This window comes from Mustela lutreola, chromosome 6 (assembly GCF_030435805.1).
Source record: "Mustela lutreola isolate mMusLut2 chromosome 6, mMusLut2.pri, whole genome shotgun sequence".
NCBI lineage: Eukaryota > Metazoa > Chordata > Mammalia > Carnivora > Mustelidae > Mustela > Mustela lutreola.
In genome coordinates this window covers 154,761,425-154,788,681 of record NC_081295.1, presented here as the reverse complement: position 1 = coordinate 154,788,681, position 27,257 = coordinate 154,761,425, and the positions used below count along the sequence as shown (strand labels likewise).

The window sequence follows — 27,257 nt, the reverse complement described above, 5'->3', positions numbered from 1 at the left end:
AGAGGAGAAAGGGCGTAAGGTGTGGGTTCCCATTGAAGTGGGTTCCCAGGTGTGGGTTCTGTGAAGGGTCTTGGTATCAGAAATCGGTCCCTGTTGGTTACTGTTTCAGAGGCAGATTGGAAAAGAAAGGGGGTTAACTAGAGATTGGGTTCTTTCGTGAGCAGAAGAGAGTGTAGTAACCAGTGTGCATGGGTTGCAAAACAGGTGGTGTCTGGGGTAAGAAAGCAAGTCATTTATAGAGAGGATTGTTATGTCATTTATGGGGTGACATAAATGACATAGGAGGTGAGTTTCTTAAGGTTCTTCTGACATCTGGGGAAGTCATCCTGATTGCATGACTTTCGGAGAGACCATATTTCCTCTTAACTTGGCTCTGGCTTTATCTGTGTCTTCCCAGCCTGGTCAATGGCACGATTGCTTTTTTAATTTTTGGTCCAATCTGATTTCCATTCTTTCACCCCTGGATAGCTTTCTCTTGCAGCGTTCATTATTGAATTCCCACAGTGGTCCTAAATGAGTGCAATTATCTCCACTGTGTAACTGAGGAAACCGAAGTTTAGCAGGGTTATGTAAGTCGTCCAAGGCCTATCCGCCCCCATCAAGAAGCCTAGGAGGGGCTTGCTTGTGGGGCCTGCGTGACTCAGTGCCGTATGTCCCCCCGCCTTGGTAATGTGCTAGGAATGAATGCCCGAGGAACGCGCTGGCTTCTTTTTCCAATCTCTATTTAAGCCCCCCTCTTTTCCAATCTGCCTCTGCAACAGTAACCAACAGGGACCAATTTCTGATCCCAAGACCTTCACAGAATCCCGTGTTACCCTACCTAGACATTTGAGCATCTTTATTGTACAAAAACAGAATAAATGCAAGAAAGGGTCTTCTTCCTCGTGAATTTTTTGCGATTCCGATCATCACCTTCCCATAAACGCAAATGTAGCCTAAACACGGTGGGCACCTAATTAACTTAGAATGCGTGGAGTTGGCCGGGCCCCTCCCAGCACCCGCGAACCTAAATCAAAAAGTATCACGTGCTCAAGACATAGTAGGGCCCAAAGTGGCTCCCGCCGGAGGAGTGGGACCTGTGCATGTGGGGTACCTTCCCTTCAGGGGACACATTCTTAAAGGGTCTTTAACCCAGGTGGTGTGCTCTTGGCTTCCTTGAGCCACTCTGACCCGGGCATATGAAAGGGGGCTCATCCCCCGGGGCCGTCTAGGATCATGGCGACAGGGACGGGGTTGGCGAAGGAGAGGAGGTGGGCATACAGACCGCCTCCCCGTGCGAACGCGGTGTGCAAAGTCGCGGGCACCTGGGTGCCGGCGGCTGGGCAGGGACCGCGGCCCGCCCCTCCCAGGGGCGCGTGCGCGCGCGTCGCCGTGGTAACCGCGCCGCGAAAAGGCGCTGAATCACGGGCGCGCGCTGCCCCGGCTCCCGCGGAAGCTGCTGCAGGGGGCCGGGCGGGGGTCCGTCCCGGGCCGGGCGTCCTCGCCGGACAGCGGCGGAGCCCCGTGGGCCCGGGGCTGGGCGTAGACGGGGCGCCAGAGCGGCGGCCGGGCTCGCGTTCGCGGCTGGAGGTAAGCGCGCCGCGGTCGCCTCCGCCGGTCCCGGGTGCGGACCGGAGTCGCTGCGGCGGGGCTCTGACCGGGGCGGGGGGGAGCGGCCGGGGGCTTCCGTCGGCGGGCGGCCCCTCCCGTGAGGCGGCAGCCGCGCGCGCCTGCGTGGGGGGAGCGCGTGGGGGGAGCGCGTGGGCGCGCGCGCGGCAGCGGCTGACGCGGCCGAGGAGCCGGTGCGACGGCGGGGGATGCCGCCCGCGAGCGCGGCCGGGCCGGGAATGCCCGGCGTCCGTGGGGCCGGCAGCCCGCGGGCGGAGCGACGCGAAGCGGGGGCGGCGGGGAGCGGGCCCCGCCCGAGGCACAGAGCCCGGCGCCCTGAGTTTCCGAGGTGAGTTGCTCGGGGCTCTCGCGGGCGGGCGGAGCGTCCGAGGCGCGGCGGGGGCGCGGCCGGGTCGGGCGGCGGCGGGGGCCCTCCCGTGTCTCCCGGCCTCGCGAGCGGCGATCCGTCGCCTGTGGAACCGCGTTCTCTAAACTTGGCGGAGTCCTGTTGGTGGGACGTTTGCCGGCCTCGGCGGCCTCGCCGGAACCTGCCCTTAAAACCGCTTCACGGCTTCTCTGGCTTCGCTGGGCGCTTGCTCCGCGGAGCGGGACGAATCACGGCGTCGCGGGCGGAGCGCGCCGGCCGGGGGTCGGGGGTCGTCGCTCACGGGCGAGCGGCCGCGGACGCGACGGACCCGCTCCCGGCCGGCCTCGGCCCGGCTGCTTCCACCCGCGCTGCGGGCGGCGTAGACAGCGCCGGCGTGAAAAGTCGAGGGAGTGTACGGTCGTGGGAAAAGCGAATGGTACACAGCCGCCTTCTCAAAAGCAAAACAAAACAAAACAACAACAACCCCCCAAAAACAAAACAAAAACAAAAACCAAGGATTTCGGAGACGAACGTCAGTATTGATTCCTTTATTCCTGAAATGCACGTTCCGTGTCTGAGCACCGCACACTCGTCAGACAAGAAGACCACGGTCCTGGGGCCCCCTGAAGTGGTGGCAAATACAGCACCTTGTTTTGTGTCTAATATCTTACAACCCTTTTCATATAAATGAGGAAAACTGGAGATAATCGAGTCACGGAGGGAAGAGTCCTAGAGAAAGCGGAATTTTTCTGTCACCGAGACGCGGATGGGAACGTGGATCGAGGCTTTCTGCAGCCGCAGGAGACTCCTCGCACTTGGCCGCGCATAATGCCCGTGCGGGGACATCATTTTCTTCCAGAAAAACAAAAATAATTCAGCCAAAATCTTTATGTATTAAAAATAGTCAAAAGAGAGTTTCAGTAACTTCTCAACGTGAAAGAGTGGATTGGCTGTCAGATTTTCATGACTTTTATATATTTTTTATTTTTATTTTATTTTATTTTTTTAAAAGATTTTATTTATTTATTTGACAGAGAGAGATCACAAGTAGGCAGAGAGGCAGGCAGAGAGAGAGAGAGAGGGGGGAGCAGGCTCCCTGCTGAGCAGAGAGCCCGATGCGGGACTCGATCCCAGGACCCTGAGATCATGACCTGAGCCAAAGCCAGCAGCTTAACCCACTGAGCCACCCAGGCGCCCCTTTTCTTGACTTTTAATTGTTTTGTAGCCACGCAGAGAAAACGCGTGCTCTTTAAATAAATATGCAGAACCAGGCCTGACTCTTCCATGTTGGGGTGATGTAGATTTCCACGTCAGGTGACCTGGGTTTGGTCGTGGTCCTGCCACTCTGTGGCTCTGTCACATTTGGCAAATTCCCTAGTCTCTCTAAGCTTCATTTTCTTTATCTGTAAAATAAGGATAATAATAGGACTTACTGATAGAATTCCTCTAAGAATTAAACCGAAGTTCTATGTAGAAGGCGCTGTAACCCTTCAATAAAAGTTGTGATCATTCTTGAAATAAGTTTCTTTTCAGGAAGTATGTTCTGTCTTCAAAATAACTTGGCAGTAAAAGTAGAATTATTTTGATGTGACAAAACCTTGTCTGATTTATAATGTCAAACCATCATAAAGTACATAATTTTTCCTCGTATTATTAAAACAACAACAATGCTAAACATAATCACAACCTTAAAGGCATGTAATTCCAGATAAGTGTATTTAATACTACAAGGAAGAGTTTTACTTTAGTAGGCCTAGAGTAATTAGTAATTTCTTGTTCTGTTTGTTGTGTTTTTTTTTTTTTTAGTCTGTATTTTTAGACACTATTCATGTGAATTCAACAGTGAGAAATTATTTTGTTTATTTCTACTAAGTGGTAAAAAGGGTTAGGTCAACATAACACCTACTTTTGCATCATTTTTCAGAATCTTTCAACAATAGATGCTTGAGTTTCAGAGCAAAGCTTCTCACAGAAATAAAAGGCAGGTAGATAAAGATACAGTATTGGAGTTTTAGCTCTGTTCCCTTCCAAATTACGTTGGTAGAATTACATTGGCAGTTAGAAAGCTTTTCTATGTCCAAACAGCTGCATGTTCTTTTCCTGAAGTTCAAAAAAAAGGGGGGGGGGATTCTAGTAAACATCTATTTAATTTAAACAGTGTAGCTAGAGTAAGGGCATAATTCAGACCTCAACATGAATTTTTTAAAGGTGGAGTCTTTCCATGCCATAATTGAAAGCACAAGAATTATGAGAATGGAGGAGAAATGAACAAATTAACTCCAGTTAATTTATGGAGTTAATTTGTTACCTTTGTTAATTCATAAATTTGTTATTGAATTTGTTAATTTGTTAAATCTGTTGCCACCCTCAGATTTGATGTATTCCATTTTTCAGTATGTTTCTTCATGAGGTGAGGAGCACACATTGTTCCTTTCTGGGATGAGGAGGACCCTGCTCTTCTAGGATTGTGACTAGCAGCATACCTTAGCATTTCCTTTGGCTTTTGTCCTGCCTTCTGGTCGATGTAACATACTTGTCTTTTAAAAGAGCTATCATCTTCACCATCTCTCTCAAGTGTATTTGTACTTATCAGGAAGTTGAAATATCGTCGGTTAGTTCAGTATCTTCAATTTTCTTGTCCTAAAAGACTTGAAACCTCCAAATTTTAGGTGCCCATGCTTCATATGTTGCTGGAGTAAAAAACTTCTCTAGTCGTAGCCCTGAGATCCCCACTCCCTGTCATATATGTTTATGAGTCTGATGATTAACTAGTCTTCACCCTTTTGCATTGGACCTACCTGGCTGCCTCCTTCCCTTTTTAAAAGATTTTATTTATTTGACAGAGAGAGATGCAGCGAGAGAGGGAACACAAGCAGGGGGAGTGGGAGAGGGAGAAGCAGGCTTCCCGCTGAGCAGGGAGCCCAATGCGGGTCTTGATCCCAGGAACCTGGGATCATGACCTGAGCCGAAGGTGGACACCCCATGACTGAGCCACCCAGGAGCCCCACAGCCTGTTTTATCCATTGCCACACTGCACCTGCTCTTCCAAATCTGGAGAAATTTTTTGACCTTATTATTCTAGTCTTCTTCCACTCAGTTGACCAGTCACACTTTTTTTTTTTTAAGATTTATTTATTTTAGAGAGAAAGAGATAGAGATAGATTTTGCACTGCTTCTGCCTAGAAGTTTAGCTGTGTGTTAATAAAAGATCTGTTGTTGCTCTGTATGCATGTGCTCCACTTAGCCTGGGTTTGGAAGGCCCTGGGTTGTCCAAGCAGAGTCCCTGTGAGGAGGCATGCCTTGGCAGGCCAGGTTGCTTTCTAGCTCACTATGGCATGCCTCGGACTTCTAGCCCCTGTGCATTAGTCTTTCTAAGCTGCAGTGACACGTGTGAGGGGCTCCGTAATATTTCATGATGTCAGTAGACGTCCACCGTCTTTCCTGCCACACCAGTTTGCTGTTGCCGCAGAACATAATAGCGCACACTCTGGGGCTTAAGACAATACCTATTTATGAGCATGAATTAGGGTCTCCCTAGACCCACAACAGGTTACCAGCAGAGCTCATTCTCATCTGGCGGCTGTGGGGAGGACCCTGCAGCCCAGCTCAGTCAGGCTGTTGGCAGAAGCAACTGGACTGAGATCCGCCTTTCCTGCCAGCCGTCCTGTGGTTACTCTCAGCTTCTGGAGGAGCTCTCAGGTTCTTTCTAGATGCTCCCTTCATCATCAGAGCCAGCAGCAGAATGTTCTGTTGTGCTCAGTGTCTTCTCTCTGACTTCCCTTTCTGTTAGCGGAGGGAGATCACTGTTTTAAAGGCTCTAATGATAGGTTTGGATCACTCCGATGGGCTCCCTGTCTTCAAGCCAGCCGATGAGTAAGCTTCATTATATCTGCAGAATTGTCCTTGCCGGGAATCCTCATGTCCTCGTGGGAATAACACCCAGGGGTGAGGGTCATGAGGCCACCTTCGAATTTTCCCGTCACCCTTGCTGATTACTGTTTGCCTGTTTTCCTGACGGTGCACAGAGCCACAGTCAGCCTTCTGTTTCCGTCTTCACTGTGCTGCTCCTTCTTTGGTTTTGGTAGGTCTGGTAAGATCATTTGTACTTCTTTAGTCATCCTCTGTGGATTACCATTTCTCTGGAATACAGGTTATACCTCAGAAGAAGAGACTGCAGCAGGTGCAATAAGACCTCATGTTCTAGAACTCCCCTGGAGAGGAGCAGTGTGTGTTACGGGGAGTGTGTGTGTGTGTGTGTGTGTCGTGTCGTGTCGTGTCATGTCGTGTCGTGTCCTGCCTGGCCATTCGTCTGTTGGAAGGAGGGTCCCCATGCTGGTCTGCCAGGCTCATCCTCGGCTCATCCTCGGCAAACCTGCCTTGTTTGTATATTCCCAGCATTGAGCGCTGGATTCATTTATAACAGGCATTAAATTAAGCTTTTTGGGGAACACTTTTTAATTCCATGGAACTTGAATATTTTGTGTTCATCGGCCTTGTATTTCATAGTATCTAATTCCTTAATTGTCCCAACTTATTTCTGGCTCTGCATTTGAAACCAGATTGTGTTCCCTCCTTCTCCTTCATTTTTTTCCCTATTGACATTATTTTGTTAGTCTTTTGAACATTCAGGTAAATCTTCCTCTCATGTGTAACATAGAGTCGCCACAATAGCATTTATTACATCATAATTCCCATCCCTTTGTGTTTGGGTTGCGTTGTTGTTGTTCCTAGTTACAGAGTGAGCCATAATAAAATGTCATTTTAGTTCCTATATTTTAGATGGTTTTTGCCTTATAATGAGTATTAGAATCTACCTTTGCTTTTTCTTCTAATTCCCCAAATATCCTTATATAGTTTTGCCTGTTTATTTTTTGCAAATGAGTCTTACTTAGTACTAGAAAGCATTCTGCAGAGTTTTAATTCATACTCTATTCCTTTGCGACCGTCTTTGACATCCCTTACCCTCCTAGGGCGAACCACGTCTCACCCCGCACTCACTCTGCCATCATCTCTGTCAGTACAGCCTGTGTAATTCTGCAGAAAAAGAGACGGGTTCTCTGTCCCATCTTTGTCATGCTGCTGGCCACGCCTGGGAATGGGATCTCTCACATTCGTGCCTGTCAAGCTGTGTATCTGTCTGCCCTGCACAGAGGCGCTGCTGCTTCGAGGAACTTTGCTGGTCGTCAGCAGCCTGGCCGTACTAACCCTGATGTGGGTGTTTGTTGCATTAACGCGGTGGATTTAATAACGCGGAAACATCTTCTGCTCCACTCCCACCATCTCACCAGTACGGTTCTTAGAAAGCTGACAGATGGCGGGGAGGTGGGGGGGGTTGGTGCTTGCTCTCTGCCTGTATTTTCTCCACCTTGTTCCCTGATCTGCCCTCGGAGGGCCCCACAGAATCTGCTCTCTCCCCATTCCACACCAGTGCCCTTCCTGTGTTTAAAACCCAAACCCAACACTGGCTGGATCGTGTTTCCCTTAAATCTGTTTGATCTCCTAATAGGGCGTCCTTTATCCTGTAATTGTAAGGCATTATCTCAGTTGCCAGTAAAATCCTCTGTGTTGCTTGGCAGAGGTTTTCTTGAACTTATTTTACCTTATCAGCTTCCAGTGGAGAAAGTCAGGGTGTAGACTGTGGTACTGAAACGCTGCCAAGTTTTACAGTCTCAGCTTAGCCCCTAGCTGAGTGTATTATCTACATCTCCTTCCGACTCCCTTGTTTGCTCGTGAGGATGGGGGGCCTGTGTGCCCCCAGAGACGCAGCAGCAGCACCGTGAATGGCCTGCAGGGGCTCCCTGAGTGGCGTCTTCTCCACCCCTCTCTCCAGGCCCGTGCAGGTCCGGGGTGACTCCGGGACTGTTCCTCACCTGCTGGGTCGAGGGAGACTGCTGGGAGTGAGAAAGATCAGGGCTTCCTTTTATCTTCTGTGTTCCCGACCCGTTGAAAACTTCAGGACTCGTTTTAGAGAAATTGGAAACTGACTTCTTTAGCCAATTCATCCAAAATGTTTGTACACCTGTTGAGGGTTAGAATTTCTTACCTCTCAGATGGTTATGGGGAGGCTCGGCTCAGATGCTATGAAGTATATAAAATTACCTTGTGACCGTAAGCACTATTGTCAGTGGCTATTCTGTTAATGATGGTGACGATAAATACTATAAACCATTTATTTCCTTGTTAGAAGGATAGACTGATAGCTGACAGTACTCTACTTTCTTTCTTTTGCAATCATAGGGAATAAGTGAACAATTATTTGCTTAATGCCAGAAAGTTAAATTTTTATTTTTTAAATTTTTTTGGAGTTTGTATTTCTAAGTAATCTCTACGTACAACGTGGGGCTTAAGCTCATGACTCTGAGATCAAGAGTCACACACTCCACCGACTGAGCCAGCCAGGTGCCCCCAGAAAGTTAAATTCCTTTTTTTTTTTTTTTAAGATTTTTTCTTTTTAATTTACTTGATACAGAGGGAGCGAGAGAGTGTGTGCACGTGTAAGCAGTGGAGCCACAGAGGGAGAGGGAGAAGCAGGCTCCCCGCGGAGCAGAGAGCCCAATGAGGGACTCAATCCCAGGACCCTGAGACCATGACCCAAGCTGAGGGCAGATGCCCAACCCACTGAGCCACCCAGGTGCCCCAGAAAGTTAAATTCTAAAGGAAAACCTTTTGGCTAGCTGGTCATAGACTTGCTGATAAATAGAATTAAAAATCTGAACAGTCTCCAAATGGATGAATGGTTTGCCAGATTCAGAAGTTTAGTAACGAAGAGAAGGAAAAATACTTCTCTACCCTTCAAGATCTTAAACCTAGACTAAAAATTAAATTGACAAGAGACAGATTAACAGGAGAAAAAAAATCCAGGTTTTATTACATGTGCACATGGAAGCTCAGTGATAAAACTGAGACCTGAAGAAGTGACTAAGGCTGGCAGCTTTTATATTTTTTAGACAAAGAGACAGTAAATCCTTGAGAAATTGATAGGACAAAGAAAAACTTAACTCTGGAAGCTTTGATTAGTAAGGAATTCTAAGCAGAATTCGGGCTGAGATAGTCAACTACTCAGCAGTAACAAGAGGGGTTCATACAGCCTTCTAGGCTCTGAATTTCCTGTCTCTGGTGCTGAGGCTGTCTCCTTACCTCCCGGTTCAGAGGGGTGCCTTTCTCGTGGGAGATCTATTTCCTGCTTTCTGGGGGATGGAGAAACGTCTGAGTGTCCTGATTATACAGGCTGTCTCTTAAATAACTTTTATTTAAAATAATCAACATGACAGTCCACCCTTGGACCCTACAGTAATTCCCAGCTATGTTCAGAATTGGACACAAAGCAGATCCGCTTTCTCTGACACACAAAGCACTGAGCCCCGGTCCCCAGCTGTCATCGAGGACTGATGGGGCTGTCCTGTACACCTGTTGGCCCACTCTTGCTAGGTGCTCGGAAGGTGCTGGTTTAATTATTATAGTGCAGGACAAAACATTTACTTGGGTAGCAGTGATGGCCCCATTAGGTAGGGATTGAATTCAGGAAGAAATAAAAGTGCTGAACAATTGAAAACTAAGCTAGTTCCATAATTGAGGGAGATTATTTAAAGCCCCATAATGTACACTCAAGGTTTTACGTGCTGGAATTTTTCTTTTTAATGTAGGAGCAGAGTCTGCAAGAATATAAAACTGGTGTTATTTACAGTGTGAGGGCTGGGAGGCAATGTCTTAACTTAGCAGAGTTTAGGAAAGATGGTAAAATACTCTAGCAGCTGGCCAATGGATGCATAAATAAATACGAATATAAATGTCTTTTTACCTTTTATTTTTTACCTTTCACCTTGGCTCTGTGTTGGCATGCGGACATGACAGAAAGCCCTTGGCATCTGAAGGCCAGAGTTCCTCTCTCTTCTCGCCGTGAGGAATTCGGCTTTTTTTACCCCTACACTTAGAAAATGCTCTCTGCTCTTGGTACTCATGGGTTAGGACAAGGGGGCAAATTGCAGGAAGCCTGTCTTTTGAGAAGTACAAAGGATGGTGTTCCAGGTTGGACTGTGTCCCCCCAAAAGATAGGGTGAAGAGTTCACCTCTCTCCCGGTGGAATGTGACCTTATTTGCAAACAGAGCCTTTGCAGAGGTCATGGAGTTCAGATGAGGTCAGCAGGGTGGGCCCTTACTCCCTCGCACTGATGTCCCTGTAAGGGAGATGTGGATGTAAGTGCGTTAAGGCACAGGGAGGACACCGTGGGACAACAGAGGCAGAGCCAGGAGTGATGTCACTGTAAGCCAAGGGATGGGAGGGACTGCCACCCAGCACCGGGAGCTGGTGGGGAGCAAGGAAGGATTCTGCCCGGGCTCCGATTTCAGACTGCTGGAACGGCGTCTGAAATCCTCTAGAACGGCGATGGGACGGATTTCTCTTGCTTTAAGGCACCTAGTTTGTTGCATGTTATTACAGCAGCCCCAGGAAACTGACACAGACAGTGAAACGCAAGGATCGTATTAAAGAAGTACGTACTTTCTTGAGTACCTAATGGGGACATAGAAATAAGAAGTGTTCTGGACCTTGGCTTTTAATAACAGCCTGCGGGGTGATTTTACATTTCGTAAGTTCTGTATGAATCATATATGATGTATTAGAATTAAACAATTTAAAGAAGAGAACTCGAGGCTAGGAGATAGGAAAAGAGAAGGTTACTTTAAAAAATTATTGCTTTGAAAGCAAAAAAAAAAAAATGAAAATGCATGACATTTGCAACCAGTGCTTCCTGTAGAACAAGTTAGATTTTATAAAGACAACAATCTGCTAATTTATCTATGTAGGAAGTTTAGGTTTTTAGGAAGCTGGATGCCACTGTATGGTGTTTTCATTGCTTATGTTACCGATGCCTTCTAGCATGCCTGTCCCCCCCTCCCACTATTCTGGTGAACTTTTATGCTGTTTTTCGTGGTTTTTAAGACATTTTTAAAAAAGATTTTTATTTATTTATTTGACAGAGATTACAAGTAGGCAGAGCTCACAAGAGAGAGGAAGGGAAGCAGGCTCCCCGCTGAGCACAGAGCCCAATGTGGGACTCAATCCCAAGACCCTGAGATCATGACCTGAGCTGAAGGCAGAGGCTTTAACCCACTGAGCCACCCAGGCGCCTCTATTTAAGACATTTTGAATAGTGAGTATAAATGACCCACCCAATTGAATGTTCCTCTTCTATGTCATCTGTGGGTTTTAACTAATAGTTTGTCAGATAATTTTATGGATTTTTAAAAATTTGACAGCAAGCACAAGCAGGGGGAGCAATAGGCAGAGGCAGAGGGAGAAGCAGATTCCCCCCTGAGCAGGGAGCCCAATGCAGGACTCAATCCCAGGACCGTGGGATCATGACCTGAGTTGAAGGCAGATGCTTAACTGACTGAGCCATCCAGGCACCCCAGTTTTATGTATTTTAAGACCATGACATTGGTCCCTGAACTGGAACGAGCAGATAACATTGCTGGAAGTAGTGGCCTTTTGCTCTAGTAACAGAGTAGCCAGAATTACCATGGTCCTGGATGGAAACCCCAGTTTTCAGGCTATATATCCTGTTGGCATCTTAGTTCTGCCAGGACCACAGCTCCTGACTTAGGAAGGCCCTTTGCTGTGGATCCCTCCCTGTATCATTGAGTCCTTCATCATGATCTGTTTATCAGGCAATGATCATGTCTGCAGGAAGGTGGGAGGGAAGGAAATACGTTCACGCAGACCTGACCGCCCTCCCTCCTAATTTATCCTCACACCCTTCCGTCTGTGGCTATGACTGAGCTCTAAATCCCCAGCAGACATTTTGAGCAGGAAGTCACTACGGCCAGCCGGCAGGGGCCTCTCTCGGTGCATTTCTCCACCACGCACGTAGGGTATCCTTTCATAGCCTGTCACCCTGCCATGCCTATGGCATTCTTTCCATCTAGCAGCCTCCTAACAGTAGCCAGTTAAAGAGAAGAGAAAGTCCTCTTTTGTCACTGAAGATACTTCACTGTTAGATTATAGAAAATTTAGAAAACAGAAAAGTAGAAAGAAGAGAGAGACAATTGCATTCTGCTCTCCTGCCCTGCGCTCATGAATTGGTCATTGCTTCCCTTCTGAAGTGCTCTCCATCTGTAATTTCTAGAAATCCCCTTTATTGCCTTCCTGAAAATCAAAACTTTTATCTTAGAAGCTTCCTAGAGCCTCTTTTTTTCTTCCTCTGGAATCTCTCTTTTTCTCTATAAGTCCGCATGGTTTGCTAAGACTAATTGTACCATCAAACCTGAAGACTCTGTGTATCTTGGGACGAACTCTATCTGGGCCTCCCACTGGAATATAAACTCGAGGGAACCGCATCGGCAGAGCCTAGAATACTGCCTTGTGTATGGAGGTGCACAATACACTTTTAAAAATTCTATTTTTACAGACTTTTTATTTGACAGAGAGAAAGAAAGAGAGCACAAGCAGGGGGCGTGGCAGAGGGAGAGAAGCAGGCTCCTCACTGAGCAGAGAGCCTGATACGGTGCTCGATCCCAGGAGCCTGAGATCATGACCTGAGCTGAAGGCAGACGCTTAACCAACTGCTCACCCATGTGCCCCAATACACTTTCTTTTAAATAACAGCTACATTGAAATTCACGAAATTCACTCTTTCAAAGTATATTATCAGTAGTTTCTATATGTTCCCAGATATATACAGCTCATCCTAATTTCAGAAACCTTCATCACCTCATTAAAAAAAACCTCGGACCCAGTAAGCAGTCCCTCCTATCAGTCCCTGGTCCCACTGATTTACTATCTATTTGTATGGATTTGCCTGTTCTGGACACTTGATACAAACGAGATCACATGGTATGTGTGAGACCTCTTGTGACTGGCTGTTTGCACTTGACACAGTGTTGTTTGGATTCATCCTCCTGTCTCTTTATTGCCTGTAACATTCCCTTGTCTGGATATACCACTGGATACCACATTCTGTTTACCCATTCTTTCTTTTAAGATTTTATTTGTCTAAGAGTGTGTGAAGGGGGGTGGGAGTACAGAGAGACAGAGAGAGTCTTGAGCCGACTCCCTGCTGAGCACAGAGCTCCCCCCACCCCGCCCCCGTGGGACTCGATCTCCTGACCCTGAGATCATGACCGGAGCCAAAACCAGGAGTGACTCGCTTAACCAACTGCCCCTGTCTATCCATTCTTGAGTTGTGCACACTTGGGTAATTTCTACTTTCTGGTTACTGTGAATAACGCTACTATGAACATTCCTGCACAGGTTTTTTTGTGGGCATATATTTCCAATTCTGTCGGGAGCCAGTACAGGAGGCCCACTATAAGAGCTGTAAGGGACTGAATATGATTGGCTGTTCTTTTAGGTCCGCTCACGCGGGAGGTGCATGCGCACTGCATGAACACAGCATGGCCATGTATGGTTATGTTTGGTGATCATGCTCTGATTGGTTAACACTGCCTGCATAAAAACCCATGCGCCTGGGGTTAGAGGAGGAGGAAGAAAAAGCGACTAATAAAAAAGGTTCGCCGCTACGTGAGTGTCCGAGTCGTTCTTGCTGGCGAGAGCGACAAGTGGTGCCGAAACCTGGGAATCTCATCGTGAGAGACGCACGGAGTCGGCGACGATCAGGTAAAGAGTGCACCTATTTCTGTCTAGTGACGGGAAAGTTCCTCAAGTCGAGGACGAGCATAGAAAGCTTTCCGGTATGGGAAACGAGATGGCCACATATAAAATGCTGGGGCCGCTTTCTGATATCCTTAAAGCAATTGGTACTCCTTTAAAAAATAAAACAGCTCGTTTGTTTTTGAGGGAAGTGGGACAAACGGCTCCCTGGTTTTTGGAGGAAGGGATATTAAACATCCCTTAGTGGGAGCATTTAGGAGAAGACCTTAGATGCGATCCGCGCACTACGCCGGGAACCCTGGCCATTTGGTCTTTAGTGAAAGTTTGTTTGCAATCCCCACGAGAGCCCATACGCCAGGCGGTGCAACTGGGAGGGGAGATCTTAGAACAAGTGAAAGAGGAATCTTGTAAAGGCTCCTTGAAGGACACTAGCTCTGAGAGTGAAAGCTCAAATGGACACTCAGACAGTGAGGGATCTAGCTCGAGTGATGATGAAAGGAGCAGAGGAGGGAAATCGCCCAAAAGCCAAAAGGTGAGCAAGATGCAAAAGGAGCTTGCAAAAAAGGAGGAAGAGCTAAAGAAGGTTATGGCGCAGCTCAAAATGCAGGGGGAAGTTATGGCGCAGCTGAAATTAAAAGCGGAAGAAGGAGCTATGGCACAGTTACAAATAAAGACGGAAGTGGTAGATAACTTAGGTCCTATGCCTACGCGCCCAGCCCCAACAGCGCCACCTTAAGAGGGGCCTCCTCCGTATAAACCTTGCTGCACCAAGGCCTGCTATTGTGTGAGCTGCACCGCACGAGTGGCTGCCATAGTAGCCTCTCAGGAGTTTGGGTGGGAACAGGATTCTCATTCAGTCCTAAAATCCCCACTTACTCTAACTCCACCTTTTTTGGCTATAATTATACCTACCAAGACCCAGCGCAAGGCGCGTCAGCTCACCTTCTAGATAGGTGGCTGCTCTGCAACGCTGCACAGGCATGTACAGGCTTGGAAAGCCTTCACTTTATTAATGGGTCTACATGGCGTAACTGTACGTACAACTATCACATAGGCTCTCGATTTGAAACAAATGTTACTTGCAATTGCACCTCAGCTAAGCACATAAGTTACTCACCAATGCCCGTCTGTGTTAGAGTTCCCTTTCTCTTCATAGTTTTTAATGCTTCTACTATTAACAAGTCATCTAGTCTCTCTTGTGAGTCCCAGAATTGTCTGCTATCAGAATGTTGGAACGCCACGGTGGGACACTTGGCAGCCAAGATACCGACATACATCCCTATGCCGGTGCAAGTGAACTCCGATAACTTGCCTGTGTTGCTACGGCATAAAAGAGATTTTGGGATAACAGCGGCCATCATTGCGGCTATTGCAGCATCTGCCGCCGCCGCCACTGCTGCTGCAGTAGCATTGACAACGTCAGTACAGACAGCAGCTGTGCTAAACAACAACGTCACAGGAATGTCTAGTAGCCTCTCAGGAGTTTGGGTGGGAACAGGATTCTCATTCAATCCTAATGTCTAGAGAGGTTAGCTGCTAAGGATAAGTTGTTATGAGCTATAGGGGTGATACAAAGTCCGGCCATATTATGTATGCATCCACCTTTTTTGGCTATAATTATACCTACCAAGACCCAGCGCAAGGCGCAAGAACAAATGATTTACAATAAGGATCCCAGCATGCAAATGTCCGTTAATTTGCTCTTTGGTCAGTATGTATCTTCTTTGAGGAATGTCTGCTCGGATCCTGTGCCCATTTTTTTTTTTTTAATTGGACTATTTGTCTTTGAACTGTGGAGTTGTAATTCTGAGTAGAAGTCCTTCATTAAATATATGGTCTGTAAATATTTCCTGCCATCTGTCAGTTGTGTGTTGATGTTCTCTATAGTATGATTTGAAACATAAATGTTTAAAATTTTGGTGAAATCTATTTTGTCTGGTTTTCCTTTTGTTATATGTGCCTTTGCTACCTTACCTAATAAACCATTTCCTAATCCAAGGTCACAAAGATACATATGTTTTCTCCCAAGAGTTTTTATAGACTTCACTTTTAAAGTTTTGGTATTTGATTCAAGTTAACTTTTTTATATGGTGTGAGGTAGGGGTCCAATTTCATTCTTTTGCATGTGACTATCCAGTTTCCCCAGAACTATTTATTGAAAAAACTATTCTTTCCTTATTCAGTTGTTCCACCTTTGTTGAATATTAGCTGACCAGAAATATAAGGGTTTATTTCTGGATTCCCAGTTCTATCCCACTAATCTATGTGTCTTTCTTTATGCCCATGCTATATAGTCCTGATTACTATGGATTTGTAGTGAGCTTTGAAATTGGGAAGTGTTAATCCTTCAATCTTGTTCTTTTTCTTTCCCCCAGATTTTTTGGCTGTTCTGGGTACCTCTGTATTTCTGTAGGAATGTTACAACCAGTTTCTGCAAAAAAGACAGTCACGACTTTGACAGGAATTGCATTGAATCTGTAGATCAGTTTGGGGACTGTTGTTATAATCATATTCAGTACTTCAAACCATAAAAGAGGTTGTCTTTCCATTCATTTAGGTTTTCTTTAATTTCTTTAAAATACTTTGTAGTTTTCAGGGTGCTTGAATGGCTCAGTCGGTTAAGCAGCTACCTTCAGCTCAGGTCATGGTCCCAGGGTCCTAGGATCAAACCCCACATCTGGCTCCCAGCTCTGTGGAGAGCCTGCTTCTCCCTCTTGCTCTGCCTACCTTTACTCTCTGTGTCAAATAAATAAATAAACATTTAAAAAATAAAATAAAATATTTTGTAGCTTTCACAGTGCAGATTTTATACTTTGTTAAATTTATTACCAAATATATATTCATTATGATGTTATGGTAAATGGAATTTTATTATTTTTATTTATTTTTTCTTATTTTTATTTTTGCTTGTTTATTGCTATAGAAATACAATTGACTTATAAATTGATCTTCTATCTTGCAACCTTGCTGAACTCTAATAGTATTTCATAGACTCCTTAGGATTTTCTCAATGTGAGATTGTGTCATCTGCAAATAGAATTATTTTTACTTCTTTCTAATATGGATGCTTTTATTTTACTTTCTTGCTAATGTCCCACCCAGAACCTCAGGTACAGTGTGGCATAGAAGGAGGGAGAGTAAAAACATCCTAATCTTGTTCCTGATCTTAGAGGAAAGGTCTGTCACCGTTAAGTATGGTATTACTGATTAGTCTCTATAGATTCCATTTATCAAGTTGAGGAATCAATAGATATCTGAGAATGAACACATTTGTATAGAATCATTTCTGTATTGTTTATATTTTTTGCTTTTGGGGTCTTGTTAATAAACCTATTCCTAATCAAAAGTTATAAAGATATTTATGTTTATATTTTCTTTTAATCTTAAAACTTTGTGTCTCACAGTTAGATCTGTAACTCATCTAAGATTTATTTTGTATGTGGAATGAGTTGACATGGTAGCTTTATCATTTCTCTGGAAAGCACCGTTTTTATTCTTATTCTCCTCGGTGGACAATTTGTTGGAGATGTAAAGGGAGACAGGACTTGCTACAGGATGGTGCACTGTCCAGCTCTCAAGGCTGAGCCCAACCTTGAGTAGGACAGGACCATGTGGCCAAACCCTAAAAGTTCACTGTTCCTTCCCTGTTGAAGGACATCAGGAGGGAGCCAAGGCTTCATGTCCAACCTCCAAGTCTCACTTGAATGTATTTCAGGGGTTCTAAACTGCAGTCAGAATCCTAAGTTCCAGGAAAGTCTGAGAAACCTAATTTTAACATTTCCATCTCTACTCTGTGAAGGGATGTAGGAAGCTGTGGGAATGGATTCGGAGTGTCTGGGTTTGTCCATTTATCTTCTAAGGCTAAGGGTCAACTTCTGTTCTTCTTCTTTTTTTTTTTTCCGACTATTTTGCCTTCTTCATTGCAGTGTTTCTCATAGATCAGGTCATTCATCTGTTTCTCGGATTCCCTTTTTCTTCCATCTGTTCAAATGTCCTGCCTGCCTTCTCCCTCTCTTTTAATTTTTTACTAGGAATATTGGAAATGGGGAATAGATCTGTGTGCAGTCTGCCATTTTGAACAAGGAAGTTTTCTTTTTACTCTTAGCTTGCCAGAGTTCTTTTAATGAAGGTGATTTCCCCCCAGAAAGATAAATGTGAAAGTATTTGCTGCCTGTGCTGTGTCTCTGCACAGTCCTTGGAATAACGGTGACCCTTGTCTCCAGGATCTGCCTCTTTACAGAGATCAGATACTTTGAACAGCAAGGACGGAACGGTCCTTCTGTTCTTTCCAGCCATGAAATGAATCCCTGGGTATTTGGTCTGTTACTACAGCATCCTGGTTCTCTCCAGCTTTGATGATAACCTAGGCGTGTTAAGTAGTAGCTGTGATTAGAAAGCCTAAGACAAGCACCTGTCCCCCACACGTCTCCCATACCACCCTCTGCCAGAGACTCCTTTGGTGCCCAGGAATCTCCTTATGAAATTGCTAGCCTCCTCAGAAAGAATAAGACCTAAAGGCTTCCTGACCCACAAACTACAGTGGCCTCCCCCCGCCTCCCTAACCTTATGTCCCCGTGCTTACCCTTCTCTCTGGGCTGCCTTTCTTGCTGTCGCTGGAACCTGGGCAAGTTCCTTCCTTAATGCGTGTACATTCATATCCTCTGCTTTCAGATGCCCACGGGATTCATTCTCTCATCTCTTCTCTTCGATCAGATAAGACTTTCTAAGTTCATTAATTCTTCAGCACTGCCTCGTCTAGTCTGCTACTTAACCTGTCGATTTTTTTTTTTTTTTAAGTAATCTCTTCACTTAATGACATGGGACTGAAACTCACGACCCCAAGATCAAGAGTCACTCACTCAACTGACTGAGATACCCAGGTGCCCTCATCCATTGAGGTTTAGAGTTTTTCTCATTGTTGTTGTTACTGGTTTTCATTTTTAAGATTTTATTTACTTATTTGAGAGAGGAAGAGAGATCAGAGCAGGGAGCAGAGGGCAGAGGGAGAGGGACAAGCAGACTCCCCACTGCATGAATAGCCCGACACAGGGCTCAATCGTAGGACACTGAGATCATGACCTGAGTCGAAGTTGGGTGCTTTACCGACTGAGGCACACAGCTGCCCCCACATTGAGCTTTTTTTTTTTTTTTTAAAGATTTTATTTATTTGACAGACAGAGATCACAAGTAGACAGAGAGGCAAGCAGAGAGAGAGGAGGAAGCAGGCTCCCCACTGAGCAGAGAGCCTGATGTGGGGCTCGATCCCAGGACCCTAGGACCATGACCCAAGCTGAAGGCAGAGGCTTTAACCCACTGAGCCACCCAGGTGCCCCCACACTGAGCTTTTGATAGCAAAGATGATATCTTCTTATTTTTTGGAATTTATGCCTGGCTATTTTTCAAATCTGTCAAGGTCTTTTCGCTGTACAAATCTTACACCTTATTATTAGATGTTATTTCCTTAAGCATTTTTAGCATCTTATTTTCTGTTTCTCTGTGCCAGAATTCTGTTGTCTGAAAATCACAGAAACCTAATTCTCTTGTTGTTTTTTTCTGTTGCCTTTCTTGAGGGTGCCTATGTTTTGAAATTTTGAATCCTAAGTTCTGGTTTGCCTGCTCTTGGGAGATCAAACTTGGAATGAAAAGTTGAGCCCAAATCTGTGGTTGCCAATTCTAAAAAGAAAAATTTTTCTTCATACAGAGCCGTGGGGCTGAATTTTTTTTCTTATTCATCCTTTCACCTGCATGGATCTTTCTCAAAGGTTTCTGGCTCCATGGGGCACTCTGTTTCCAACCTTGGACTTATATGTGCCCGGGGCTCTGGCTGTGCTCTTTCTCTGTCATCAAACTCAGGTCTCTGGGCTCTAGAAATCTACAGTCTCTGTGGCAGCCTCTGCGTCAGGGTTGGTTTTCCGCCCTGCTTTCTAGCCGCCTGTTTGCTTTAGTGCTTATTCTCTGGGAGAGCAGATAGGGGTTTAACGGTGTTTTGCATCGCATTTTCCCTGGCAACTTCAGTAGTTTATTGGCTCGCCGCCTTGCTAGACCCAGAAATCCAGACTTCCCCACACGTGTATGGTGTTGTGTTTTCCGTTCACAGTTCATGTCTTTCATGCAATATTGTGTCACTGACTATGTGGTAATACGTGAATATTATATATTCATGGGATATTCAGTAGTACTTAACCATACCTTCATATAGGACATTTGAGATTCCAATTTACTATTTATTGTTACATTGTTTTTTAGTTATGATGACTAATTTTATTTAAAATACTGCTTTTTAATTATCAATTAAAGTATCAATCCTTAAAAACATCAAGATAAATTGAACTTTTACAGTGTTTGAATATAATGAATTTTTAAGAATGCCTTGAGGGGTGCCTGGGGAACTCAGTTAGTTAAGCATTCGACTCTTGGTTTTGGCTCAGGTCGTGATCTCAGGGTCATGAGGTCGAGCCCCATGTGGGGCTGTGTGCTCAGGAAGAAGTCTGCTTAAGGATTCTCTCTCTTCTTCTCTGTCCCTCCTCCTGCCTGCTCATTCTCTAAAATAAATAAATAAATATCTTGGAAAAAGGGGTGCCTGGGTGGCTCAGATAGTTAAGGGTCTGCCTTTGGCTTGGGTTGTAATCTCTAGGTCCTGGGATCAAGCCCCCTGTTGGGCTCTCTGCTCAGTGGAGAGTCTGCTTCTCCCTCTGCCTCTTGCCCTGCTTCTGCTGTCTCTGTCTCTGTATATCTCTCAAATGAATTAAAAAAAAAAAAAACTTTTTAAAAAATACCTTGAGGGATGCCTGCGTGGCTCAGTTGGTTAAGGTCTGTCTTTGGGTTACGTCATGATCCGGGGGTCCTGGGATCAAGTCCCACGTTGAGCTCCTTGATCAGTGGGGAGCCTGCTTCTCTCTCTGCCTGTTTTGCCTATTCTGCCTGTAGCTCTCCTTGCTTCTGTTCTCTTTCTGATGAATACATAAAAATATTTTTAAAAAAGTCTTAAAAAAATAAAATAAAATAAAAAACCAAAAAACCTTGAGAGAATCATGCTGGATCTTTTATGTCAACTGATAGGGCTTAAAAGGGCCCCTGGGTGGCACAATCAGTTAAGCATTTGACTCTTGTCTTCAGCTCAGGTCATGATCTCAAGCTTGAGAGATTGAACCTCATTTGGGGCTCCTTGCTCAGCGCAGAGTCGGCTGAAGATCCTTTCTCCCTCTTCTTCTGCTTGCACTTGTGCTCTCACTCAAGTAAGTAAATAAATCTTTAAAAAAAAAAAAATCTTCACAGGCATCTGGGTTGCTCAGTCCCTAAGCGTCTGCCTTCAGCTCAGGTTGTGATTCCAGGGCCCTGGGATCAAGCCCGGGATCTGGCTCTCTGCTCAGCGGGGAGCCTGCTTCTCCCTCTCCCGCTGCTTGTTCTTCTCTCACGGTCTCTCACTCTGTCAAATAAATAACTAAAATCTAAAAAAAAAAAAAAAATTCTTCCATCTTATACCACTTTTTGTAAAACCTGGTATCCGAACAGTGTTTCAGGAGAGTGTAAGGCTCCAGGAGACGCAGGGAATGAGCACACACCACAGCAGACAGCGGCGTCTGCAGAGTCTGGGAGGCCCTTCATTCTGCGGTGCTTTTCTTGGACTCCCTCCGACAACGCGCGCCGCGCTTGGAAGCTGATCATCGTACCAGGAGAAACTGGTGTTTTTTATCCTGTTCCTTCTTGTGTGAAGAGGGAGTCCCTCTCTGATACACTGAATGTAAATGGAGGAAAAATCTGTGATATAGCCAGGAGGGATGCTGTAGGGAGGGCGAGTGTGTGCGCACCGTGTAAAGATGCGGAAGATAGTTCGAGATGGAAAACTCAAGAGGGAAAGCTAAGAACTGTCTTTTAAAAGGCGAGTACCAGAAAGCAGAGCTGTGGGCGTTGACAGAGGCCGGCCGCTCCTTCCGAGTGGCCCTGGGCATGGGGAGGGAGGCTGTTCGGGCTGCTCTCTGCCTTCAAAGTGGATTGACAAGTCTAAGACGGAACGTCACATTACCTAGAATAAAGGTATATAAAAGCATACTCTGTGAGAAGTCTTGCTCCACCCACGTCTCCCCCCACTTCCAGTTCCTTTTCCCACCCTCCACATCTGCCACTTCTCTTGGTTTCTGTTATGTGCTTCCATGATTTCTTTTTGCAAATACAAGCAAGCAGGAATCCTGTCTTCTTCCGAAAGGTGACTTACTATAGACCCTGACCTTGCTTGCTTGCTTCATTTAGTATCCAGAGATCTTCTGATAATATCAGTGTGTGTGCATAACATACATGCTAGTGTGTGTGTATATATGTATACATGTGTGTATGTATGCATGTGGTCTATAATGTGCACTGCAGCCATATATACATAATACATACACTTGTGGATCTATGCGTATACATTCTATATTATGTTATACATAATAGTATATATACATGTATGTATCCATATACTGTTTGTATATATGTGTGTGTATATAAAATTCTCTTTTATAACTGCATAGTATTCCATTACCAGGCTAGATCATAATTTGTTAACTACTTTCCTGTCAGTTGACATTGACATTTGGGTTGTTTCCAACCTTTTGTTATTATTAACAGTGCTGCAATACCATATGTCATTTTGCATGTATGCAAATAAACAAAGTAGAATTAGATACATAATGTAAAATAATTAAACCCATGTTAAAAATTCATAGTAATTTGAGGGACGCCTGGGTGGCTCAGTTGGTTGGACGACTGCCTTCAGCTCAGATCATGATCCTGGAGTCCTGGGATCGAGTCCCGCATCGGACTCCCAGCTCCATGGGGAGTCTGCTTCTCTCTCACTGTCTCTCTCTCAAGTAAATAAATAAAATCTTTTAAAAAAAATTCATAGTAATTTGAATTTTAAAGTTAGGCATTGCAGTTAACTCTTGCTTATTCAAGGAGAGTGCTCTATTCAGCAGCACATATACTAAAAGTAAAACAATACAGAGATGATGATCGTGGCCCCTGCACAGGACTGACAGGCAAACTCACTCATTCAAGGAAAGAGTTACTGTCGCTCTCAGCCCGCAAGAACGACTCGGAGACTCACGTAGCGGCGAACCTTCTTCTTTAATCGCTTTTTTCTTCTTCCTCTCTACCCTCGGCGCATGCGTTTTTATACAGGCAGTGTTAACCAATCAAAATGCAGTGCTCATGCACCTCCCGTGAGAGTGGACCTAAATGAACAGCCAATCATATTCAGTCCCTTACAGCTCTTAGAGTAGGCCTCCTGTACTGGCTCCCGACATCTCCCCCTTTTTTATTTATTTATAATGGCTGAGATTGTGCCTGTCTTAGGTTGCCAATCCTCAGCACACATGCTTACCCGTCATCGGGTACTCTCCCTGGTTGAAGAGCCCCTGTCTTAGGTTGCTATGGTGTGGGATCAGTCTTACCCGTCTTTGACTACCGATCTAGCATGCTTAGCCATATCTGGGGGGAGGTACCAGCCTCAAGAGCCATCATGGCTTGAACCATGAGGTGTTGTTGTCGTTGATTATAATTATAGCCAAAAAAGGTGGAGTTAGAGTAAGTGGGGATTTTAGGACTGAATGAGAATCCTGTTCCCACCCAAACTCCTGAGAGGCTACTATGGCAGCCACTTGTGCGGTGCAGCTCGCACAATAGCAGGCCTTGGTGCAGCAAGGTTTATACGGAGGAGGCCCCTCGTAAGGTGGCGCTGTTGGGGCTGGGCGCATGGGCACAGGATCTAAGTTATCTACCACTTCCGTCTTTGTTTGTAACTGCGCCATAGCTCCTTCTTTCACTTTTAATTTCAGCTGCGCCATAACTTACCCCTGCATTTTGAGCTGCGCCATAGCCTTCTTTAGCTTTTCCTCCTTTTTTGCAAGCTCCTTTTGCATCTTGCTCACCTTTTGGCTTTTGGGCGATTTCCCTCCTCTGCTCCTTTCCAAAAACCAGGGAGCCGTTTGTCCCACTTCTCTCAAAAACAAACGAGCTGCTTTATTTTTTAAAGGAGTACCAATTGCTTTAAGGATATCAGAAAGCGGCCCCAGCATTTTATATGTGACCATCTCGTTTCCCATACCGGAAAGCTTTACTCTCGTCCTTATCCTAGGAACTTTGCAGCCATCTCGTTTCCCATCCCGGAAAGCTTTCTACGCTCGTCCTCGACTTGAGGAACTTTCCCTGTCACTAGACAGAAATAGGTGCACTCTTTACCTGATCGTCGCCTAACTCCGCGCATCTCTTCTGCAGGAGTTCCCGGGTTTCAGCACCACTTGTCGCTCTCAGCCCGCAAGAACGACTCGGAGACTAACGTAGTGGGGAACCTTCTTTAATCGCTTTTTTCTTTCTCCTCTCTACCCTCGGCGCATGCGTTTTTATACAGGCAGTGCTAACCAATCAAAATGCAGTGCTCATGCACCTCCCGCGAGAGTGGACCTAAATGAACAGCCAATCATATTCAGTCCCTTACAGCTCTTAGAGTAGGCCTCCTGTACTGGCTCCCGACAAGTTACCATTCATTCATGCATGTGTCTATTCAGTACATCTGAGCTCCTAGCATGTCCTAACCTCTCCTCTAGTTTCTGGGGTGAGCGTGGCAACCAGCCCAAGTCCCTGCCCCTGTAGTTTACAGTATGATGTGTGGAAACTGGGTTTTGAGATGCCTAGGGATGATGGCACCCTGAGGTCGCTTGGCAGAGAGGAAGAGTGATAGAAAGAGACTGGCAGGTAACACAAGCCCATTCTGCTAGACCTAGTTGCTTAGATTTTCTATTATTATTCCTTTTATAACTGAGAAGAAAACTCTATTAGCTGTTTGTTTGTTTTTTAAGTGCAGAGAGACGTAAGGCAGCACACAGTAGTGAAAAGAACATATTGTCTGGTATCAGCCACACTTGAACTGGGTTCCAGTTCTTCAGGACATCTTTGTATTCCTGAGCCTCTGTTTTACCGTCTATGAAATGGGGATGATGATGATGTAATGGGGAGTTAGAGCACCAAACTAATGCATGTACAATCTTGGGGACATGATGAAATAAATAGTAGTTTCCATAGTGTGAATTGTTTTTTGAATACAGCGTGTGACTTTTGGCGATAGTGTGGCCTCAGGACACCTCCTAAGGAGGGAGCCATGACTTTGGCTTGGAGCTGGCTGTCGACAGTGTTGGGGAGAGAGTATGGGGACACTGATGGACATCAGAAGGAAGCCTGGGAGGAGGAGGGCAGACGGAGAGCTGGTGTGACCAGTTTGCTGTCTAGTCCTGAGGTGTCTGTCCTGTCCAGGCATTTTTAACACCAGCTCCTGTCACTTCTGAACAAGCCCGTGTGACATGTACACAATCCCTCCTAGTCATGGGAGGCCGGCCAGTGGCCACTGGGGTGCTTCTTCCTTGACCTGAGTTCATGGGTGACAGCTCGTGCAGTGACTTCTTCCAGGATCAAAAGCAAACTCCACTGCTGTGAGATGGGTGACTGTGGGCAAACCTTACCAAAAAACAAGACCCTTAGGAAGTAAATATCAGGAATGTTGAATTCTGGCTGTCACATACCAGGTTTTATTTTTTCATACACTCAGCTCCAGCTGAGATGAAACCTGTCAGCTGGCTTTGAAAAAATATTTCAGAGAACCATGGTCACTGTATGTCTTTGCACTTGGGACTGCTGAATTTAAAAAGTTGAAAATTAAAATATGAAAACATCTTTTTTCCCCCCATGGTCTGGGTTTCTAAGTCTTTCCCTCACTCTGGTTCTCCCTTTCTCTTGGAAGATGGTAACCCCTTGTGCTCCGTGTTTTGTTCATAAGCCGCTCATGCCTACGTTAAACGATCTCATACATCAGTGGGGATTCGGGATGATGATGGGTCAAGCTGTTACTACCGTGAGTAAAGAATCCATGTCACCTCTTTCTCTGGACAGTGTGGCATGTGGACCTTTCTTCTGGAGAGGGACGTATGCTAGTCGTGTTTCTGATCAGCTGCCCAGTGCAGCCTAAGCATTTTCTCGCAGCTAGAGTTGTCTGATAAAATACAGTGTAAATATGTCCTAAATATTGCATGATAGAAAAAATGATTTACCCAAATTTCGCATTTAATTGGGAATCCTGTATGCTTATTTGTTAAGTCCGACTGCCCTATTCATCCCCTTCCCTCTGTGTGTCACATCCATTTCCTGAGTGTAACCTCACGTGGGCTCTCTGTTGCTGTTGGATTTACTGTGGCTCTTGATGCCAAGCGGATCTAAGCCTCCAGTGACCAAGAATAATAGCAAGAATATTTATTTATAAGATAATTAAAAACATTCAGGGGACTCAAAGGGTACAAAAGGCTATTTGCTAAAAAAAAAAAAAGAGAAAAAGTCTCTGTCCCTGCCCTCTAGGGAGGGCACAATAAATATTAATGGTTTCTTGTATATTCCTCCAGAGGGTAATTCATTTTCAAGCAAATTCATATTTATATTTCCTCCCAACCCATTCTCTTTTTGCATGAATAGTAAAAGCATAATCGCCATTCTGTATTTTCTTTCTTCATGTCACAATAGACCTTGCTCAATGCCAGCACGCTAAGCATCTTCTCTTTCTTCACAAATGGAGGGGGTTTCACGATAGGAGTAGACTGTAATTTAGTTAACCGATTCTCTGCTTATGGAAGTTTGGCAGCTTCCAGCCTGTTGGCTAGGACTAGGATTGTACCCAGGAGTAACTTACTGTGCATATGATTTCCTGAGCACCCAGGCTTGTCTGTGCCACAAATCCACACCAGTGGGATTGCTGGGAGTTCACGGTGCCACCTGCCCTCCGGAGAGGCTGCACCAATTACATTTCCATCAGCGGGGACTGAGAATGCCTGGGGGCGTTGGAGGGGGCAGACTCTCACCAACAGAAGAACATGGGAAGGTTTTCTCACATATGACCATCACGTAGGTGGAAAAAATGAGATCTCTTAGTTTTAGTTTATATCCTCTTTTTATTCCTGATTTTGAGCATATTTGGGGGTATTTAAAAAGCATTTATATTTTCTTTTCTGTGTTCTGTCTGTTGATGGACTTTTTCCATTGGTTTGAGGCCATTCCTGTTTACTAGGGAAATTAGTCTTCGTAATGTGAGTTGCAAATATTTTGCCCACTTTGTTGTTGACACTGACTTTATATATGGTGATGTTTCTATGAAAATTTTTGTTTATATCCCTACCTTTTATTAATGGATCAATTTATTCCTATTTTTTGTTATGGCTTCTGAGTTCACATCGTTCCTAAGCCTTCCTCACTTGAAGATTATATAGTTATATGATTATATAGTTATATAATTATATGTAGTCTCCTATTGTTTTTCTTTAAAAACAAAAGCTTTATTGAGTGATAGCTCGTGTAGCATACAGTTCATCAATTGAAACGGTGCAGCTCAGTAACTTCTTCTGTATTCACAAAGATGTGCAACCATCACCACAGTCTGTTTTAGAACTTTTTTGTTACCTCAGAGGAAATCCTGTACATGTTAGAATTCACTCCTCATTTTACTCCAGTCTCCCAAACCAGGCAGCCATTCACTTACCTTCTGTCCATATGGATGTCCCTTCTGCTTATTCTGTATAAACGGAATGATCTAATTGGAATTAGATGTGACGGAATGATCTAACTGGCTTCTCGCATTTAGCATAACACTTTAATTTTTTAGCATAATGTCACCAAGGTTCATCTGTC

General features: G+C 45.1%; 1 protein-coding gene and 1 non-coding gene across 7 annotated transcripts in view; both read left to right on the top strand.

The window, feature by feature from the left end:
* The first annotated feature begins 1,397 nt into the window (after positions 1-1,397).
* KIAA0319 (KIAA0319 ortholog) overlaps positions 1,398-27,257 on the top strand; it is a 94,318-nt gene continuing 68,458 nt past the window's right edge. For 3 of the 6 annotated variants that reach the window (XM_059179467.1, XM_059179466.1, XM_059179460.1), the window contains exons 1-2: positions 1,398-1,503; positions 1,540-1,569. The gene's annotated coding sequence lies outside the window, so the exon portion shown is untranslated. Of the gene's footprint in view, positions 1,504-1,539; positions 1,570-1,831; positions 1,937-13,284; positions 13,569-27,257 lie in introns of those variants that run through there. The other 3 variants (XM_059179468.1, XM_059179461.1, XM_059179464.1) reach the window with 3 other exon arrangements.
* Positions 22,498-22,605, top strand: LOC131834970 (U6 spliceosomal RNA). Its single transcript, XR_009355056.1, has one exon. It is a non-coding gene; the product is annotated as a U6 spliceosomal RNA (small nuclear RNA).